This window comes from Anabrus simplex, chromosome 2 (assembly GCF_040414725.1).
Source record: "Anabrus simplex isolate iqAnaSimp1 chromosome 2, ASM4041472v1, whole genome shotgun sequence".
NCBI lineage: Eukaryota > Metazoa > Arthropoda > Insecta > Orthoptera > Tettigoniidae > Anabrus > Anabrus simplex.
This window is the reverse complement of record NC_090266.1, coordinates 1059574702-1059591796: the sequence shown is the minus strand read 5'-3', so window position 1 is coordinate 1059591796 and position 17095 is coordinate 1059574702. Positions and strand designations below refer to the sequence as shown.

Sequence of the window (17095 nt, the reverse complement as noted above, 5' to 3'; positions counted from 1 at the left end):
TTGGGGGGCGGGGGTGAAAAGGAGTTGAATTCCTTTTATGAGGACACATTTCCTTTTATGAGGACACATATCTCAAAAACTGAAGATGTTACAGTCGTGATAATTGGTATTTAGAAGAACTTTTACTAATAAAGGAACAAGTATTTTTCCGGAAACTTCACTTAAGAGGAGGGGGAGTGTAAAAGGAAGTGAAAAAAGTGTATTCTATTTATGGGGATACTTATATCTCAGAACTGAAGGTAACAGACGTGAGCATTGCTATATGGAATCTCCTTTAAACATAAAGAAACACGCCTTCTTTTTTGGGTGGGGGTGGGGGGGCGGAATCAACGGTGGTGGGGTGAAAAAGGAGTTGAGGCCAATTGATTTTACTGGTCATAATGTACTTGATTCTGATCATAAACTGATCACTTTTAATTCCTGGGTTCGTTTTCAAGAGCCATCTTTTCCTTTGGAGAACTTAAAGTTAGATTACAGTAGATTCTCGTGGTATATAAATAGAAAATAAACACATTTGAAATAAACGATAGGAATGATATTGACCGTGCAACTGTTCATCTCTATAATGAGGCCTAAAACTCACGGAAGTATATCATTCGTATCGCCAGCAATCCCTAAACGCGACAGTGGTGCTGCTCACATTGTCAGTAATGACAGTGGCAGCAGATGTAATTTACCGCCAAGTAGCGGTCTTGCATCTTGCTGCGGGTTCCAGAACATCAATAATAATAATAATAATAATAATAATAATAATAATAATAATAGTGTTCTGGACCGTCGTCAAAATGTGCGGACCGCGCTGAAAATGGGCCCGGGCCGGGTAATGACTACGAATGCAGTCCGGCCGCGGGTTCAGTACCGTCAAGACACCCAAGACGACACCACGCCGGATCTCCTCAAGGATTTGATCCATATTAAAAATGCTTATAGGAAAAGATGGCAAAGATTTATGGACCGAACTGACCAGGCGGAATACCTGGAGTTTGCCCGGGAAGTACGAAATCGATTGTTGGAAAGAATGATTGAAAAATGGGAGGAACTTTGCCGTCAGATCTCGAATTTTGGCGGATTATATATAAAATGTTAAGCATTCCATTATAAATTTCAGTATAATACCGTAGCGATGCACGAGAATCTTGCTAATTTATGTATATAAGAAAATATAAAGGTCCAATAATACCAACTTGACGAATTCCCCTCTCAATGATTACAGGATCAGAAAGTGCTTCACCTACTCTACTTCTCTGAGTTCTAGTGTATTTTGGTTCCTTGTGGTCATGGACGAGTTCCTCATGAAACATATTAGTGGTGAAGTTGCCAAGGAAGGGCGATACGTCGAACTGTAACAACTGGGTGGGGGTGGGGGGCATTTCGCTTCTTTCAATCCCTAGTAAAGTCTTCACCAGGGTTCTGCTGAATAGAATTAAGGAGTATGTCAACTTGAGACTCCGACGGGAACAGGCAGGCAGTCGATCGAATCGCTCGTGTGTAGATCAAATAAACACCTTGAGGATAATTCTGGAACAGTGTGTGGAGTGGTCATCTCGCCTCTATGCAGTGTTCATCGACTTCGAAAAAGCTTTTGATTCGATCAACAGAGAAGCTATGTGGAAGGAAGTGAAGCGGTATGGAGTCCCATCACAAATTACCAACCTCATTCAGGAAACATACCGTGATTATACATGCAGAGTCATTCATGAGGGTTGTGTATCTGAACCTATATCTGTACGTTCAGGAGTACGTCAAGGTTGTATCCTCTCGCCAACCATGTTCCTGGTGGTGATTGATGTGGTAATGTGGAACGTAACGCGAAATGTGAAACGTGGTATCCAGTGGGGATTGGCTACTAGGTTAGAAGACCTAGACTTCGCTGACGATGTGTGTCTCCTGTCTGAGGCACATGGTGAAATGCAATCAAAGATTGAAGACTTGCAAAAAGAAGGAGAAAAGGTGGGACTAACGATCAACTCGAAGGAGACCAAGGCCCTAGGGATGAACACCAACAAACTAGACCCATTTTTCTTCAGTGATGAACCTATAGAGGATGTGGATGGTTTCACCTATTTGGGCATTGTAGTTACCAAAGATGGAGGAGCAGTACAGGATGTTTCTCAACGTATACAAAAAGCAAATGGTGCCTTTGTTCGGCTCTATCCGGTATGGCAGAACAACAAAATATCTATCAGGACCAAACTTCGCATTTTCCGAAGTAATGTCAAGGCTGTTCTACTATAATGGGTCCGAGACCTGGAAAGTGACTAAAGTTATTACCTCCAAGTTGCAGACCTTTGTCAGCCGCTGTTTAAGGAAGATTCTAAACATCTACTGGCCGGAAGTAGTCTCCAATCTTGAACTGTGGAGAAGGACGGGTGAAACCGAGATGGTCATACAGATAAAGCGGCGGGAATGGAAATGATAGGGCATACGTTGAGGAAAGGGAATGATGCCACTGAGAGAGAGGCGCTGGATTGGAACCGCAGGGTAAAAGTAGGAGAGGAAGGCCCAAACAAACGTGGCGAAGATCTGTACACATGGATGCAATGGAAGAAGGCAAGACCTGGAGAGAGGTGAAGAGGTTGGCTGGCAACAGGATCAGATAGAGGTGCTTTGTTGATGCCCTATGTTCCACAAGGAACAACAGGAATTAAGTCAAGTCAACATAAGAATCCGTATAGCTTCCTGCACAGATGTGTAGGAAATTTCGTTTCATGGGAAAGATGAATGGATTTTCGTGGGGAGTTTTCGAGGTGGTGGTCAGTATCATCCCAAGTTTCTTCTCTGAGCTCTTCGTCGTCTTACGAATCCTTATAAGACCTGAAACTCAAACACGTAGGACCGGCGGTTCTCCGCTCCATGTGTCAACACTAACTTAAGATAAAAGTTAATAAACACATTCTTTGGAGTCTGACGATGAAAGGGAATTGTCCTTCAAAGGTTGTGTTCATATTGATGACCACCAGCTTCAGTATAAGTTTCCTGTCTGCCATGTAGAGATTGATATACACGTTCTAGCATTTCGTCAGAAATTTCAGCGCTGACAGCAGTAATACATCGCTTCGTATCATCTGGTATAGTCGGTGTGTCCTTGTAAACAGTGTATTTTAGTTTTCCCAGAGAAAAACATTCTTAAGAGGTCAAATCTGGTGAACGAGCCAGCCAGGGTACAGGTCACCTTCGTCCAGTCCAATGACTTGGAAGCATTCCGTGAAAACAAGCTGTAGTATGTCGTGCTCTATGCCTTGGACAGCCATAATCCTTATACCACATTTTTCTCCTAGTCTGCATTGGAACGGCTTCTAACGTCTGGGAAAATTGCTCTGTTAGGAGTTTGATATACTTTTGAGAATCTAGTGTTCCTTCTATGAAAAAAGGGCCTATGAGCTGATGGTTCACTATTCCACACCATATATTTAATCTCCATGGACGCTGCTGTTCCTTCCACCCGACGAAGCCAATGGGGATTGTTTACGGACCAATAGTGCATGTTTCGGAAGTTTACTTGGTCATGGTTTGAAAATGTTGGTTCATCAATAAACAAGATACATGATGACATCTGGTTTATCTTGTCTTAAAGGCCGTGTACCAGTGTTAATACGATTTTCAAAATCGTTTTAATCCAGTTATTGGTGGAGAGAGAAAGAGACAGTATACGGATGGTCCTCTTACGACGGTGGAGAAAGCATTTGCAGGGGAACTAATGTAACAGCAGCTAGAACACTCTCGTTTATTTCTGTTACGCAGGGGTTATACTTCCCGTTTCACGTAATTGGTTGAAGAGGTTCACAAATAATTCTCGAGATAGGTGACGTCTATTGCGATACCGTTCCGCGTTCAGAGCACAAAACAAACAGCATTCTTCTACATTCTCCATACACCAGTAAAATGTCGGCATTTTCAGCATTGGTAAATACCATCTACCTCTACGTCCTACTACTTGAACAATCACAAAGTAACTGACAAGGAAGTCGCAATGCAGTCAGTGTACTGTAAAGGAAACAAATATAAGAACATCATAGCCTCGTAACTATGCAGTTGAATAGAGCAGACAACTGTCGGAATTTACAATTTTCAAACTACGATAGCTCGTAAATTACTTGTCGTTGCATTATTAATAATACTCGTGTGTGTGCCGGGTGGTTCACCCGCCCCTTTTTTCGGAGGTAGGAAACCCAACTAACGCGTATATCATAGTCATCCGAAAAACATTAGTACCTGCTCTTTTACGGCCTTAGTACAACACTATACCGTTTATATAATGCTCCCGAGTATGGTAGAAATCATTAGCGTCAGTGTAACTATAATGAATGTGTAAAACGATCACAGCTGCGAATACCATTATCATATATTTGGAGAGGAAGTGTCTATAAGGACTAACACATCGTAGCTATTCACCAGGGCTCGCTGTAGCTAAGTGGTTATATTTTTTAAAATCACGCATCACTGCTGTTGCACCCGTCCTGGGATATCCCGGCACTAAAAGCCATACGACTGCTATTGTATCAGCCAAGTTCTCTGGAAGTAGATTCGATTCACAGGCTGGTGCACCTTTTTTCGATTAACGCCGTTTACAGTGACTGCATATGGCCACTTGTCATCCTGTTCCAAAGAGTGAATTTTTATTTGGTCCTGAAAAGGACCGTTTTTATCCGACGTTACGTAGCCAGGTTGGACTACGACATGATATTGTGTAGGTAGGAAGTAGGGTACTCTTCATATTCAGTATAACAAGTGTTCCAAATGTCGACCATCTTGGTTTATGCACATTTCAACACGACGTTTTAAAGACATTCATGGACGTTGTAACATGTCAGGTTTAACAGTTTGGTATGCCTCGGTGAACAGTTGCCGAAGGTGACCAGGATCTTCAGGCTCCTGTGCATACACTATCTGCTTTAATTGACCCCACAGGAAGAAGTCAAATGGCATTAGATCGGGTGATCTGGTGGGCCAGTGAAGCAACATTTGTAATCGCTCGCGCAGTGGCACGTTCTCCAGCAACTGCGGGGATTCATTTTGAAGAAAGTGAAGGTTAGATGTTCGTCGAAGAAATATTGTCCGATGAGATAGTCACCCAAGATCCCACACCAGACATTTACTCCCCACTGCACTTGAAATGGGCCATGTCTTACACACTGGGGATTCTCCGCGCTCCAATAATTCATATTGTGCCGATTCCCGACGCCATTGTTGTGAAATAGTGATTCGTCTGAAAACAGGACTCTTATCAAAAAGGCTGCATTATTGGTCACCCTGCTTAATGCCCATTGATAAAATGTTACTTTAGCATCGAAATCACGTCCGTGGAGCTGCTGGTATAACTGCATATGGTATGGGTGAAATTTATTGTTATGCAGTATACGCATGACTGATGACCGGCTAATGTTAGTGTTTTGTACAAGTGTCCTAGTACTAATATGAGGGTTATTAAGGACATCGTCCAAAACGGCCACTTCATTTGGTCCAGGCGTTATAGGAGCATCTTTAACGGAAGTTACCCTTCCAAGCGTCCCAGTTTACCGCAATCTTCGTCCAAGGTTTCGGAACGTATTAGTAGTCGGTAGTCTTCTCTCAGGAAAACGTTCGTGATAGAGACGTTACGACTGGACTGCGTTCTGCCTTGTTTCCCCATAAATGAGCAACATATCAACGTACTCGTCATTGGAATACCTCGTGAGTGAATGAATACGTGCTATAATGTAACCTGGTAAGTGTGAATGAACATTGTGTGTTCATTAAAATGGGGCACGATCTGTCGATCAAAAATTTAAAAAAAGCATGCATAAGGTTCGAATCGAACCGCTGCATTACCGGTATTCAGAAACCTTGTGTTACCGGCGCTTAACCGACTCAGCCACAAATACAACATACAAGATTCTCGCTAAAGGATTATTACTTAAGTATGGCCGTTCGACATCGAAAGTTATATCCGCGTCAAAGTCCGGCTCCATGGCTAAATGGTTAGCGTGCTGGCCTTTGGTCACAGGGGTCTCGGGTTCGATTCCCGGCAGGGTCGGGAGTTTTAACCATCATTGGTTAACTTCGCTGGCACGGGGGCTGGGTGTATGTGTCGTCTTCATCATCATTTCATTCTCATCACGACGCGCAGGTCGTCCACGGGTGTCAAATCAAAAGACCTGCAACTGGCGAGCCGAACTTGTCCTCGGACACTCCTGGCACTAAAAGCGATACGCCATTTCATTTCATTTCATCCGTGTCAAAGTCTTCAATAACGCTTTACAGTGTTCATTTAACTTTTTACCATTACGGAGCACGTGGCATACATATTAATTCGACCATACTTTCTCCATAAATTAGCCACAAGTCAAAGTACACTTCATAGGAATATATCGTGAGGAAATGAATAAGTGCTGTGATGTGACCTCGTAGGTGTGGATTATTATTTGTGTGCGTTGGACTCGGGAGGTTGTGGAATCGAATCCCTTGCTGGCCGTTCTGAAAATGACTTTCCCCAATTCCCATTTTCACCACCAGACAAATGCCGGGATGGTACCTTAGTAAAAGACTAAAGCCGATTTCCTTCCCAATTCTTCCCCCACCCATTCTAAGGGAAATACGCCAAATCAGAGCGCATCCCTTAAAACCAATAGGAAAAAAATATTATTATTATTATTATTATTATTGTATCCCCGCTGAAATGGAGCAACTCTGTCGTTCGAAAAATGTGCCTTATGCTAGATTCAAACCATTACTCTGCCGATACTCACACACCTTGTGCTCCAGCCCTTAACCGATTCGGCCACGAAGGCAACATACATGATATCTGCTAGGGGTTTAGTAGTGAAGTATGGCCGTTCCACCTCGAAAGTTAATGAAAATCCACACCCTGTTTCCAGTCGTTTGACCGGGTCAGGAATGGAATGAATGAAGCCCCCATCTAGCGGCGAGGATCGGAATTGTGCCTACTGCCAAAGCCTGTCTCACCCCTCTGGGGCAATGATTGATGACTGACAAATGAAATGCTATGAAATTATATTGGAGAGTGTTGCCGGAATGAAAGATGACAGGGTAAACCGGAGTACCCGGAGAAAAACCTGTCCCGCCTCTGCTTTGTCCAGCACAAATCTAACATGGAGTGATCGGGATTTGAACCACGGTATCTAGCGGTGAGAGGCCGGCGTGCTGCCGCCTGTGCCATGGAGGCTCAATATCTGTGTCAAAGTCTTCATTGATGTTTTGCAGTGTTCATTTAACTTCTTTATATTACAGAACACGTGGCATAACCTATTAATTCGATCAGTATCGTTGCTATGCAATGAAAACCTCGTAATTCTACTCATGAGAAAACCACGTTTCTCCATCGGTCTTGTGAAGGCTTTCCGCGCTGCCTGAGAAGGAAACGGAAGACTCCAATATTCGAATAATTGGGCTATCGTTAAGCAATAAATCTGCCAGGGACAGTTCTCCGGCCATTGCTTACCGCTGTTTTTAGGGCTTCTTCTGTAAACTTTACTCTGAAGGAGTTACGAGGTTTCCCTTGCCGAGCAACGATATACTATATACAGTACAGTATTGTTATTATTGGGGAACGGGGTGGTGTACTGGCTTAGCTGCTTACCTGTCATCCCGCTGTCTGTGGTTGGGGCTGAAAATCCCGTGGTGACAGGAAGGGAATGCGACCTTGAATCTCCGGTCGCAACTCTTCCATGCCTCAAGTGCGTGCAGGGACCCTGAGAAAACGGGGTAAGCTGCGAAAGATGATGATGATGATGATGATGATGGTAGTTAATTTATTATTTGGCATCCAACAACAATCATTTGTTACTTCTGGTATAATCGCAGTATACTAGTACTTCGGGGTTACGAAGGTAAAACAATTGGATTTTGGGGGTACGCCAACTAAAAAGTTTGAAAACGATTGCCTTAGATGACAGAACCTTTCTGGTCATAGTTCTAAGCTAAAATATTATCATCATCATCATCATCTGTTTACCCTCCAGGGTCGGCTTTTCCCTCGGACACAGCGAGGGATCCCACCTCTACCGCCTCAAGGGCAGTGTCCTGGAGCTTCAGACTCTTGGTCGGGGATACAACTGGGGAGAATGACCAGTACCTCGCCCAGGCGGCCTCACCTGCTATGCTGAACAGGGGCCTGGTGGAGGGATGGGTAGATGGGAAGGGATAGGCAAGGAAGAGGGAAGGAAGCGGCCGTGGCCTTATGTTAGGCACCATCCCGGCATTCGCCTGGAGGAGAAGTGGGAAACCACGGAAAACCACTTCCAGGATGGCTGAGGTGGGAATCGAACCCACCTCTACTCAGTTGACCTCCCGAGGCTGAGTGGACCCCGTTCCAGCCCTCATACCACTTTTCAAATTTTCGTGGCAGAGCCGGGAATCGAACCCGGGCCTCTGGGGGTGGCAGCTAATCACACTAACCACTACACCACAGAGGCGGACTAAAATATTATCATATAGCGGTTTTTCTGGACGCAGCGACGTTATACTAGAATCCTGAAAAATCACCATTGATATTCTAATTTACTCTAGTTTTATCTTAATGTCAATAGGCATTATTCCATTTGAAAAACGTAACTTTCTAACATTACACATTGTAATAATTATTAAAATCAGTGTATAGGCTGCAATTATAAGCCCTTAGTTAAACTTAATTTCTGTGAAAACAGCACATCAATAGCACCTCCCATTTCGGAAATATTTATGGCGCTAGTTCCAAGTGATTTGCCCTGTATGCAACGTAAAATCATCCGTAAGAAACCTTATCTGTGATTATATAAGATAACTTGAAGGCCCCCTTCTTAATTATTACAGGATCAGATAATGCCTCACCTACTCCAATTCTCTGAGTTCTGTTTTCTCGAAATGTAGCCACCCACTTAATCACTCTTTTGTCTAGTCCAGTAGCCCTCATTTGCGTCAGTAGTCTCCCATGATCTATCCTATCAAAAGCCTTGGATCTTATATGATGATGATGATGATTATTATTATTATTATTTATTATTATTATTATTATTATTATTATTATTATTATTATTATTATTATTATTATTATTATTATTATTATTATTATTATTATTCATCTGTTTACCCTCCAGGTTCGGTTTTTCCCTCGGACTTAGCGAGGGATCCCACCTCTACCGCCTCAAGGGCGGTGTCCTGGAGCTTCAGACTCTTGGTCGGGGGATACAACTGGGGAGTATGACCAGTACTTCGCCCAGGCAGCCTCACCTGCTATGCTGAACAGGGGCCTTGTGGGGGGATGGGAAGATTGGAAGGGATAGGCAAGGAAGAGGGAAGGAAGCGGCCGTGGCCTTAAGTTAGGTACCATCCCGGCATTCGCCTGGAGGAGAAGTGGGAAACCACGGAAAACCACTTCGAGGATGGCTGAGGTGGGAATCGAACCCACCTCTACTCAGTTGACCTCCCGAGGCTGAGTGGACCCCGTTCCAGCCCTCGTACCACTTTTGAAATTTCGTGGCAGAGCCAGGAATTGAACCCGGGCCTCCGGGGGTGGCAGCTAATCACGCTAACCACTACACCACAGAGGCGGACTATTATTATTATTATTATTATTATTATTATTATTAGCTCCGGGCTGAGTGGCTGAGACGGTTGAGGCGCTGTCCCTCTGACCTCAACTGGCTCACCGTCAGTCCGGTGTTATTTGAAGGAGCTCAAATACGCCAGTCTCGTCTCGGTAGATTTATTGACTTGTAAAAGAACTCCTGTGGGACTAATTTCCGGCACTTTGGTGTCTCCGAAAACCGTAAAAGTAGTTATTGGGACGTTAGACCACTAGCTTTATTATTATTAATATTATTATTATTATTATTATTATTATTATTATTATTATTATTATTATTATTATTATTCCTTCGTAATGTCGCGGTTCGTACTGTACTATATTAGCTGTTCTCGGAAGCCCACATCCAGTTCCCGGTAGGTACTGCCAGAAATTAAATATTGGCTGGGGGGCGGGTAAATGTTACGTGAAGATCTACTCCATTAGGGATGTGTTTTAAAAGATCTGCACCACCTCAGGATGAGTATACGAATTTATATTACTTCAATTTCTCGTAACTATACACAAGATAATCTCAATAAATTAAATTTTAGATCAATTGTTATAAGGACTGCATTCGAACCAATTATTCCAGCTTTCGTGACATTTTAGACAACATACCGGAGTACGCACGTAAAAGTATCCATTTATATGATTGTTATCCAAGGCTTTATGTCCCGTGGAACTGGTTGGATTGAAGTAGAAGGACTGCCACCGTAAGGAAAAACTAAGTAGATCATACTTTCCTTCAGGGTTCCTTGCGAAGGGCAGTGAAGGGGGAACGACGAGGTTCAGGTGTTCCGGTCATGCGCATGCGCCGCAATGGCGGGTGAGAGATGGAAGGCAGACCGGCTGGCGAAAAGTGAACAGCTACGAGCCACGTGGTTAGTGTTGGCAAGTGCTTCAGTGTGGTGATGTTCGCTGTGACCAGCTGTTCTTGCATACGTCCAATAATATAGTTAAGTATAGTGATCTGGTGCTTCTTCAGAAATGGATCGGTGAGTTTAGTTAACCAACGATTTGCGTAATTGAACGGTGCATTGTATGAATTCCTTTTAGGCGTGATATCAAGTTGTAAAGTGCAGGATGCCGAATTACGATCTAAAGCTCAGTTCCCCATCTGGAACCACGTTGTTTGGTATAGCTGCAGTTCTACGACCAGATAAGCGTTTTATCGTATAACGTGGTGTGAGGGAGGAATAGAAGTGGAGGTAAAAACAAAAAGTTGCTATGTTTGTTTGATTCATATGCTGTATAAACTTGGAAGTTTGTAAAATCGAACCACGTGTGTCGTAGTACATGCCATACGGAGTAATTTGTAAGAGTCAGATAATTTGTCATTTGTTTCCTGCAGTGTGTTTGTAATTCCATTTAGTGTACAGATTCGTCACTTTTATGTAGCTTTCAATATTCCTCCAATTTTTGGAGAAATATGTCTCTTTTGGTATGCTGTGTTACTGCGTTCAGTGAAAGAGATGCAAGTGCCAAGTTTTAATCTAGATGTGCCTTTTAAGTACAGATATGTCAAGTACCACTTCAGCATGGTGAAGCCATGATTTGTTTAATATTGGCCTTTTAAAATTAGTTTTTACAGTATTGGATCCGAGTTAATTTGTTTCTCAAAGTGTGGAAACAATTGTATAATGCTGTACCTTTTGGTGATTCGTGCCCTCGCTTAATGCTAGTTACTTCATTCATGCTGTACCTTAACAATTTAAATTCTGATACTTATCTGAACCCAACGATCATGTGTAAACCACGAATTTCCTAAATGAACTTCAGCAATCCTATCTCGCAGCAACATTAAATGCGTAACATTGCTTCTTCCCCTTCCTTGTTATTTGTTTTCCTTAACACTATATGGGAAAATATGAAGAGCAAATAATGACTGACTCACTGTGTATGACAAGGTAGAGTGGAATAATGGCCAACCTAATATTTGCATTTTCAGACGGTACTTTTCAAACTAGATTTCGGCTACTTATTTCAGCGAAATTAGTGTAAGGGATGATGTAGGAATGTGCGAACCCTCGACCTTACCGCCCTACTAGCTAGTATTGCGCAATATAAGCTATAGCGTACACCACCCCGCTCTTTTCGGCAATCCTAAGGGTGTCGATGGCTGTAGCCTTGAACCTGTGAATACAGCGAAATCAATGATAGGTTTGCAGATGTTCCAGAATCAGTCGGCTTGTTTTTCCCTTATTATTATTATTATTAATTATTATTATTATTATTATTATTATTATTATTATTATTATTGTATTTAAAGTTTGTTGCGCAATAGCCAATCGTGAGCAGAGCTTCTTAGCTTAGTGATGTTTTGTGCCGTGTTTATTAAAGTTGATAGTACAGTACAGTATGATCTTTCACGTACCGTAAATCAATATTTCTTATTGTTCTAGGACTCCAGATGTATGTGCCAGTAGGAGTTCGTGCAGTTTTCTGCAAGTAGTATGGAATTAACTCTCTTCGAAATGATTGTGTACTATATTTAGCTTTAATTGACGGAGTTTGTTACATTCAACTTACCGCATTCGTAGGTGGAAGTGGTGATCATCCTTTTCTAATTTATTATTCTCTGGTTGGCGTCGCGAGTACCTCAGACAGTGGAGTGCTGGCCACAGAGCTGAAGTTGGCGGGTTCGATCCCGTACTCAGATAGGCCATCCCCCTGTCGGTAGATTTACTAGCACATAAGAGGAGCTCTTGCGGAATCACAGTTCCAGCACATCGGCGTCTCTGGAAATCGGAACAAAAGTTAGTAGAACGGGAGACCATTATGAACATCTAGTTCCGAATGCAGGACCTAAACTTTGTTGAAAATGAAAATCCGCATCCACTTTCCCGTCATTCCTACGGGTCAGGAACGAAAGTAATAAAGTCCCCATCTTGTGGCGAGGATAGGAATTGTGCCGGCTGCCGAAGCCTGTCGCACTCCTCTGAGGCAATGATTAATGACTGATAGGTGAAATGATATTGGAGAGTGTTGCTGGAATGAAAGATGACAAGGGAAAACCGGAGTACCCGGGGGAAAACCTGTCCCGCCTCCGCTTTTTCCAGCACCCCGCATAGAGTGACCGGAATTTGAACCTCGGAACCCAGCGGTGACAGGCCGGCGCGCTGCCGCCTGAGCCAAGGAGGTTCTAATACCTTGTCGAGATAGATATAAATTAGGCAGTGGAAATGTTCAGCTGTTCCCAATTTCCATCGGTAGCAATCTTTTTACCATATACCATCGATTTCGTTCTATGACTGATGTCTTTGTAGTATACGTTGGGTGACCGTAACTTGTATTGTAACTTAATTCCTGAACGCGTGTGTTGTTCTGTTGTAAATTATTTACTTTCATAATCATTTTAAGGTCTGACGGTCATTTATCATCTCGGCATTGTGTCGATCATGTTATTAACGACGCCACTAAATATAGCTTCTTGCATCCGGGAGATAGTAGGTTCGAATCCCACTATCGGCAGCCCTGAAAATGGTTTTCCGTGGTTTCCCATTTTCACACCAGGCAAATGCTGGGGCTGTACCTTAATTAAGGCCACGGCCGCTTCCTTCCAACTCCTAGGCCTTTCCTATCCCATCGTCGCCATAAGACCTATCTGTGTCGGTGCGACGTAAAGCCCCTAGCAAAAAAAAAAAAATATAGCTTATAATGCATCACATCAAGCTTCAAAAAGTATCTTGATATGCGTTTGGCAATTTTGTCTAGTCCTTCTTACGTGTGCTCAATGGGATTTAAGTCTTGTACCACTTTTCAAATTTCGTGGCAGAGCTGGGAATCGAACCCGGGCCTCCGGGAGTGGCCGCTAATCATGCTAACCACTACACCACAGAGGCGGACAGTTATTGTCTTTAATGATTAAAATGATATTTTGTACATCCACTCATGGGTATTTGATTAGTCTTTTAGGGACCGAGCGAGTGGTTGCGCAGTTTCGTTCACGTAGCTGTCAGCTTGCATTCCGGGAGAAGTGGGTTTGAACACCACTGTTGGCAGCCCTGAAAATGGTTTTCCCTGGTTTTCCATTTTCACACCAGCAGATGCTTTGGCTGTACCTTAATTAAGGCCACGGTCGCATCCTCACTCCCAGCTCTTTCCTGCCCCATCATTGTCGCCATAAGACCTATCGTGTGTGGGTGTGACGTAAAAAAAGTATCTTACGATCGAAGACCTCATTTGTTTTTAGGTATCAATAAACATGTATTCTTTAAAGGAAGGGAAAACGGTATTTATGCTACGTCCTATGAATTGTTTCTACCAACTAACTCGGGAATTGCGCGTGCCGTTCGCTCAGCGAACTCTCTCCCAAGTTCAAAGTTATTAACGTCCTGAAAATAATGAGACAGACTGCTTAGCGCAGTTTATTATGACGCTAATCTTTTATGCTCAAGGTCGTGGAACCGAATTCCGTTGCCGTTAGTTGGCATTTGACAGTTCTTAAATTTTAGACTCATGTCAGTAGATGTCAGACTCGTTGGATGAACGGTCAGCGTACTGGCCTTCGGTTCATGGGGGTCCCGGGTTCGATTCCCGGCCGGGTCGGGGATTTTAACCTTAATTGGTTAATTCCAATGACACGGGGGCTGGGTGTATGTGTTGTCTACATTATTATTTCATCCTCATCACGACGCGCAGGTCGCTTACAAGCGTCAAATAGAAAGACCTGCGCCTGGCGAGCCGAACCCGTCCTGGGATATCCCGGCACTAAAAGCCATACGACATTTCATGTCAGTAGATTTACACCTTCTTAAAAACTCACGGGGCATGGGAGCGCCTCGGTGTACCAAGCGATCGTCAAAGGCCTGCAGATGACGAGGTGACACGTGGTCAGCGCGACGAATCCTCTCGGCTGTTATTCTTGGCTTTTTAGGAAGGGCCGCTGTTTCATAGTCATGTAGCTCAGTTCTTAGGTTGGCTGAGTGGACCTCGAACCAGCCCTCAGATCCAGGTAAAATCACTGACTTGGCCAGGAATCTAATCCGGGACCTCCGGCTTAGAGGTAGGTTCGCTACCTGTAGACAGCGGGGCCGGCGTTTTAGAGAAACATTTCGGCACTCCGGTGTCTCTTGAAATGTACAGCCATTGGAGGGTCTTTAAATATAATTTTAATTGACGATATTTAAGTATTTAGTTTGAAATATGATTGTACGTAACCACTCCAGGATCTGCTGCTTGTTTACGGCCTGTGCTCTGTCACCAGGTGCAGTAGCGTGCTCTCTGTCGGTCAGTCCGTGGCGATACAGTGGTTCCTTTCGTTGTAACTTCGCTAGGACCTGAACGATCAACACACATTCCGTTCTGAATTCGTGCTGTTTTTTTTACACTCCATGGGTCGGGTGCAAATTGAGAACAAGTTGGCCGTAGTGCAGGGCAGGACAGCGTGGAGCTGACAAAACTGCCAAGTGCATGGGAGCGCACATTGCCACGCAGTGTCTCGTCGATTTTCACAAACAAAGAACGTTTCCTTCCGACTGTGTGATATCGGGGCGTCCAGTGTAAAGGTGCTCCTTTTCTTATTCTTCAGGCGTTCGTGATTATTTTTTCATTTTGTTAGTCATAATCTCAATTTTCCTTGTGCTGTTGACCACGCGGTTTTTCGCCTTAAGACAACCCCGACAAAAACACCACCGTAGCCAGTTAACGACATTGGACAATATTTCCACGTTAGTGATGCTCGGCGTTCATATGAAATAATTGTAAGCAACAAAACGCTAAATTCATGAATACCTATCTGTTTTCACAGCCGGTACGATAGAACTATAGAAGACATAAATGATCGGAAGTTGTATTTTCCTTAACTTTTGTTACGTAGTACGTAGTATTAATCAATATGATCAGAAAGAGGGACAAGGAGAAAATATTTATTTACAAATGTACTGGAAGATTTTCATCCAGTTGCTACAAGACATATTCAACATTGACCTCTAATGTGACACATTTACATTTGATAAGACATGGTCAACTATTTTCTCTACTTATTTCTTCACATAAACGTGATCGTAAGTCGGCGATGATGCTCTCCATAATAACTTTTTTGGGATCTTGACGTGAAATACCATGTTGCAAGAACTTGGGCCACGGTTGATATTTACTGTAGATATGTGAGAATTAAATTTTAGGCCTTCCCTAAACTACCACTTTACCCAGCGTGAATAAAATTATTTATAGCCTGGACTGTAGTGCCCTATTCCTCGACTTTACATACCGACTTTCATTAAATTCCTTTCGTTGTAACTTCGCTAGGACCTGACCGATCAACACACATTCCATTCTGAATTCGTCCTGTTGGGTTTTTTTCATTCACAAGTTCTTTAAAATTCATCCAATTGTACATACATACATACATACATACATACATCCATACAGCCTACATATTATCGGCACACACTATCTGGATGCATTTGTGTACGGGGTAAGGAGGGAGCTGTCCCGGTTCCGGTAGTGCTGCCAACTGAATGAAAATGAAATCTGAATTGAATCGAGAATAAGATCGATCGATATTGAAGTTTCTAAACCGTTATTATCTTAAGACAACAACTGTGTCACATACACATTATATAACATTATATAACATTTCTCGATGCGAATCTTGTTCCTAGCATGAATTCTATAGTTTTCTGTGTAAACAAGAGTACTAGTACGAAAAGCGTACGCCAGATGTCGCACAACGATGTTTAAGCGATTCATAGTTTGTTTCAAAGGTTGCCAGTACGAATCTCGAAGATTGCCGAGTTCCACCGATTCAGCACTAGGGTGTAATTGCATCCAGATAAAGTGTGCCGATAATACATACATCACGGAAAATTAATGTTAAAAATTGCATGGTAGTTCACATAGTACCAAAACTGGTGAGATCGAACGGCTTTGGTAATTTTCTCCTACGTGTCACATGCACAGGAAACTGCGTGGGGAAGGCGGAAGTAGGTGCTGAAATGTCCTGTCCTGCAGTGCTTTCACCGTGCGATGATGCAATAAATTGCGTGGATTACAAAAATATGTTCTGCGCTCTGCTGCGCTAGCTGCTTTTCCTGCGTCCCATGTGTAGAGCCCTGCACGGATGCAGATATCCGCGAAATTAGTGTCTTGGCGGATACAAGTTGAATGGTAATCCGGATAATATTGCTGATAATTTCTAAATAATGACGTTTATTGATTTTCACTCAGGTATACTCTTATTTTTGAATGTGGTTAGGCGACCCTTGACAGTGATATGGAAGAGTGGTGATACATAAAGAGCCTTGAGACCATAAAGCCGTAAATCTGACGTAAGCCAAACTGGCTCCTGCCCGCAGTTAATGGAAGGAAGACAGAAAGGTCACTACGTCGGTAGTTGTTGCAAAACAAAATCCCTCATAAACCTGTGACTGTAGGGGTTCTGGTGCCAGGTGTCAGGCCTATTGAATTATGTTAACAGATCGATCCGTTTCAGTACCTTGCGTGTAATATACTGCAGTTAAGTATTTACAATATCCGCGGATAATCATTCGCGGATACGGATGAAGGAAGTGCGGATGCGGAAATTATTTTGTATATCCGCGCAGGGCTCTA

General features: G+C 43.1%; 1 protein-coding gene and 1 long non-coding RNA gene across 5 annotated transcripts in view; one reads left to right on the top strand and one right to left on the bottom strand.

Annotated features, from left to right (window-relative positions):
- The window catches only part of spoon (spoonbill), a 357164-nt gene that overhangs the window by 205275 nt on the left and 134794 nt on the right, over positions 1-17095 (top strand). The window contains exon 1 of one of the 4 annotated variants that reach the window (XM_067142007.2): positions 10381-10496. The exons of 1 other annotated variant lie outside the window; for it this stretch is intronic. The gene's annotated coding sequence lies outside the window, so the exon portion shown is untranslated. Of the gene's footprint in view, positions 1-10380; positions 10537-10597; positions 10750-17095 lie in introns of those variants that run through there. 2 more of the 4 variants (XM_067142004.2, XM_067142008.2) reach the window with 2 other exon arrangements.
- Positions 1-17095, bottom strand: part of LOC136864692 (uncharacterized) — a 161975-nt gene that overhangs the window by 141437 nt on the left and 3443 nt on the right. The gene's annotated exons all lie outside the window — the stretch shown is intronic.